The sequence below is a fragment of the Pinus tabuliformis genome, chromosome 5_2 (genome assembly GCF_031772625.1).
Source record: "Pinus tabuliformis cultivar Carrire ecotype Pingquan chromosome 5_2, CPIR1, whole genome shotgun sequence".
Classification (NCBI taxonomy): domain Eukaryota; kingdom Viridiplantae; phylum Streptophyta; class Pinopsida; order Pinales; family Pinaceae; genus Pinus; species Pinus tabuliformis.
The window spans coordinates 425,007,812-425,013,264 of NC_142306.1; positions in this window are offsets into that span (position 1 = coordinate 425,007,812).

Below are 5,453 nucleotides of genomic sequence, written 5' to 3' on the forward strand. Positions count from 1 at the left end.
ATCAACATCATTCAGAATACCAATTTCAAGAACGGGATCAGGTATTTTTGAGGCTGCAACCATATGAGCAAACATCACTCAAAGACAAGGGTTTTCAGAAATTATCTCCAAAATTCTACGAACTGTATCAAGTACTTCAGCGCATCGGAGAAGTCGCCTACAAGCTAGCTTTGCCACCCACTGCAAAAATCCATCATGTCTTCCATGTCTCATGGCTCAAGAAAGTGATTGGGAACCATTGCCGAATTCAAACCAGTCTACCTGAATTGGACGAAGAAGGGTCAATCTGGCTCCAACCTGAATAGGTTCTTGAGATGTGACAATAGTGCCTGCGCGGCTGCATGATCAAGGAAGTCCTCGTCAAGTGGAAAGACACCTCTCCAGAAGATGCAACCTGGGAACGAACCACTATTCTTCAGCAGTTTCCACAGCTTCAACCTTGAGGACAAGGCTATTCTTATGGGGGAGGGTATGTTAGGGTCTAATCCTAACCCCCTTATTTATGTAATAGGATCAAGTCATAGTTATAGTTAAGTAAAGAGCCAATAAAGCCCATATTAATAATTGTAAGTGGTTGACCCGGACTTAAAGAAGGGAGCACAGTTAACTGCAAATGGGCCATGGTATTAGATAGATGGTATTAATAAGAACCATGGTATTGATCCATGGCATTGCATGTATGAATCCTATCTAAAGGATAGAGACTCCCCTCATCGAGCATCATGTCTTATTTTGTAATTGAGCCCAACTCTATTGGAGGATGCCCCCTCGAAGAGGCAAGTGAACATTGCTTTCCTTTCTTAATAATAAAATACTTGCTGTTATTTCTTATTGTTCTATGTTTGGGTATATTTCTTCACATATTTGGTATTCTGGTATCTTCTTGTAGGTCCAGAGTGTTAGTTCCTAGATTTACCTCAGGCTGAAAAGGTAGAATCAAGGGCCAACATCAAACCACGCTCAGCCTGGTAGCTAGCCCTACCAGGTTAGGAAACGGCTCTCTCCGGGTCAATCTCAACAAATTATGATCGATGGGGGCTTGATATGACTGATAGAAATACTGATCTTAGGCTAGGTATAAGTGCAAGAGAGTTTGATTGAATAAAATGATGTTTTGTTGGCTCAGATGGAAAGGTCAATTTTGGGTGCAGGGATTGAGGCTCAACCTTGCAGAGATCTCAATGGGGCAAGGTAGGAATTTTTTTTTGGCACTTAAAGTTAAATGAGATGGAAGGAATAGATAGGTGAGGTGTTGAAAAGGGCAAGGGAAATCATGGATCCTCCCCAAACAGTTGAAAACATCAAGAAACTGAAGCAAACTTCAAGTAGAGCATTGCAATTTCAATGGATTCTACTTACACTCTTGTTTGTTTAGCTCAGAAGAAACAAGATAGAGAATGGCATACATAACACATAAGAAAATTCACAATTACAAAGAAAAGCACTATACCAATACAAATTTCCACATGGATCCCAAAGAGTGCTGCAAGTCCTGGTCTCAATTCCTTAGGCAAAATGAAAATATGAGTGTACAATGAAGCTCTTTGCTTTCTCAAAAGTCCAACCATGCTAATGACTGAAAAACAACATAATATAGACAAATCATAGCTCATGCTAGTCTCTAGGGGTCGAGCTCACATGTTTAGGAGCTGATCCAACTGATTCTAACCTAGGAACTAGAAATCAGGCAGTGGAACAACATGCCTCTAGAAACTAGGGAACTGATCCATTCAGTTTCAAACAACTTTTTAACAGACGAATCTACCTTACTAAGTGAAAATTTGACATATTTACATCATGATCCATCAATGTACATGAAATTACATCATAATTTTCCATTAAGAGAGTGAAAAGGTCACACTAGCCAAAACTCGGCGAAAAACAGAGCAATACTTGGTCAAACTGGCAATTTTTTCTCTATGCGTCACCCCTGATTCTCTATGCGTAGCACCTGTTTGGACCCAATTTTGGAGGCCTTCCTAGTGTCCAAATTAGCTCCAAGTGTGCTTGTTGGAAAGGTCTTCCTGTCTACTTTCCAACCCAAGTGGAATGTTTTAAATTGGCCTTCATTTTCCCTATCAAAAATCGAATCTCCCAAGACTGCTTCCTGTGTGTCAAAATAGGGGCAATGAGGTCATTTTTTGAGTGTTTTTGACCTTTTTGAGGGCTCAAAACTTGCCAAAATTTCTTGGCCATAGATAGGAAAGCATAAATTTTCATGCTAAATCCAAAAATTCTTAGTTTTTGTGCTTTGGAGGCTCCTAGAAAAAGAGAGCACCACGTGGCACAGCGCATAGGGAAGAAAAACCTGTTTTTTGTGCCAAAATAAAGTGCCCCAAATTTTTTGAAATTTGGGCTGAGTCTTCTCTATCAAGAGCTATGTTGGGCCAAGAAATCCTTAGCCAATATCTGAAGTCGATCACGCTCCTTTTTCCTCTTTGATGCCTTCTTCAATTTTGCTTTTAAACTCTTGATTCTCGCCTTGTAAACTTTGTTCCTCGCCATGTAATGAATAGCCATGTGTCTCAACAAGTTTTGCTCCTTGTTGGCCTTTTCTAGCTTCCTCTCCAAGTGGATATTGGCTCTTTCAAGCCATGACTCCCTATCGGAATTAACCTCCTGCTCAAGTGAAGTGAACTCCACCCTCCTCCTTTGGGCAGCTTGGCGATTCTCCCGAATGTTTTGCAACTCCATAATCACCTGCTGGTCCTCAAGCTGCTTATTCCTTTGCTCCAGGTACTATATTCTCCATTGGGCTCTATCCAAGTTGATAGACAAGGCATCAATGTTTGCCTGTTGCTCCTGAATTATTTCTCTAAGATTTGTGCTTTGCGGGCCCATATCAGTATCATCACCCTCAATGAGAATGAAATCAGTCTCCAGCTCACCTGATGGTCCTTCCTCCTGTAGTGGCCTCTTACCTCTGTCCTGAACCTGTTGTGCTTATGACGGAAGTGAGGCCCCTTCCACCCCGGGTGGAGATAACACTCGCTTTGCTGCTGCAAACAACTGTCTAGTGCTCTTCTGATATGTAATAAACATCGACATAGTAGTAGTCTGCGCCTCGTGACCCTCATGCTGATAAGAAGGTCCACTTGCCTCATGCGAAGCCTCTGAAGGTCCCTGAGGAGCTTTGAAAAACTCACGAGAGATGAAGTCCTCCCAAGTGATGCCCTGTAAGCCAAGCTGATGAATGACTACAATTTTGATGAGAGCAAAATGGTATATACTATTGAACTGCTGCTAAGGAGTCTTCTGCTGCACTAGGGTGGTCATCTTTTCTATGTTTCAGAACATGAAGTAAGGGATGTTCACCATCCATACCCAAGTAAAATGCATCAACAACCTGATATGATAAGCATATAAATGGGAGAACCGGCCCTCACAGCTGAAATACTTCATGATCAGTTTCATTAAAGGAGCATATTCATCTTTGAGGTACTGAAAAGGAAACACTCTCTTGAGCTGTCTCAAAAAGCCAGGCTTGATGTACAGTTCATAATGCTACCGGTTAATTGCTTCCTCTCGTTCCATTGTTCTCCAATGTTAGGTATGCTAGTTTCTAGTGAAATGGATTCTGGTGTTAATGTGAAAGTGACACCAGCTAGAGTAGCTTGACCATCATGTAAATGCAACACAAATAAGCGGGCGAACTCATGGTGAAACTGAATGGTAGCAGCCTTTTCACAAAATTCATAGCAGGACTGGTGTTGGAAACAAGATATGGCAAGTGGGCAGGCCTGTAACTCAGCAAGGGTAGTTGGTTCTTCTCTAGTATGTTTGCCACCTCTATGAGGCCTCCTGGGTGCATGTACCTCTGTTGGTGAGTCACTGTGGGTCTCCTCTTCATACTCATATGAAGGATCAGATGCCATCTCTGCTAGTAAACAAACTACCTTGGAGCTGCCTTGATGAGAAATAGGTGACTGTGATGTTTTTGACTTTTGGCCACCAAGGGAAACAGTGATATGAGGGACTGTGGAGGGGGAAAATAGTGAGGGATTTAGGGACTGTTGGGGTAGGGTTAGTTAAGGGAAAAGGGAATTAGAGTGTAGTTTGGGAGTTTTTAGTATGAGACTAGGGTTTGGGAATTTGCTTTTGGGATTTTGGGAAAGGGAACTTGGGATAGGGGATTAGTGAATTTAGGGGGTAGGAGAACTTAGGGAGAGGAAATCAATGGAAAAATGGGGTAAGGGAGTGATGGAGGAATTTAAAGGATGGACTTGGTATCAAAACAGTTGATACAAAACCCTAGCACTGTTTGCTTTGGAAATTTTGAAGAGGTAGGGTTGATTTCTTTAAACAATCACCATTCATCAACCACCATGAAACAAGCACCAAACTTGGATAAAAAAAAGTGATGGAGGCTCAACCTACTTGTACCAAGACAAATCCATGCATTTTGGGCGATTTGGAGCAAGTGTTTGAAGTTTTGGGCTTGTTGGCTGTGTGCGCTGTGCATCCAACCTAATGCACCGCGCCCAGTGTATGCACCGCGCCCATGTCTTTTTGCACTAAGAAATGCAGTCCAATGTGCTACGCCAGTTATGTCCTCCGTGCCACCTGCCTAGTGCGCCGCGCCTCTGGTTTTTGACTGATTTTCTCCAACTTATCTCTGCTCACCCCAAAATGTCTTTGCCTTGTTTCCACTTTGCAAATTAACTCTTGAAATGAAGAAATAGCTTATAAACAAGGAGCTTTAAATTTTTTGCTCATAAAACCCATTTTTACAATGGTTTTTGAATTGACTTTATTTTCAAACTCTGTTTTTGGACATTTTCACTTCATTTGAGATTTTTGATGAACTAAATGACATGAGCTTTGCTTGTTTTATAGGTGTTGGAACTACTAGGGCTAGGGAAAGTGACCAGGGTTACAGATGAAGGGATTTACAATGAAGAAAACAAAATTTCATGATTTTTGTACAATAAAAGCAAAAATACTCTGTTTTTTCCTCAGCACTTGATGATGAAATTTATTGATGCTGGAACCTCCTCATGGCCTACTGGTTATTATTGGACACTTCGAAACTCCTTTTGATGAAACCCTAGACCTAAATGACAATGAAACCCTAAAGCAAAACCTTTGCAATATTTAAGACAAAAGATGATTTTATATGCTTTGAAATGAACAAACATGAGCCAGCAAGTAGATCACATGAGGGAAACTGTAGGAAAGCCACTACCGTCAGATGATCCAGGTGCCTAATGGAATGCAGCTGACTGAGCGGGACGCCTAATATGCAATGAAACAAGAGGATTTGATCTCTGATAGAGGGATGAAGATACCGACACTAAACAGTTGAAAACATCAAGAAACTAAAGCAAACTTCAAGTAGAGCACTGCAATTTCAATGGATTCTACTTACACTCTTGTTTGTTTAGTTAAGAAGAAACAAGATAGAGAATGGCATACATAACGCATAAGAAAATTCACAATTACAAAGAAAAGCA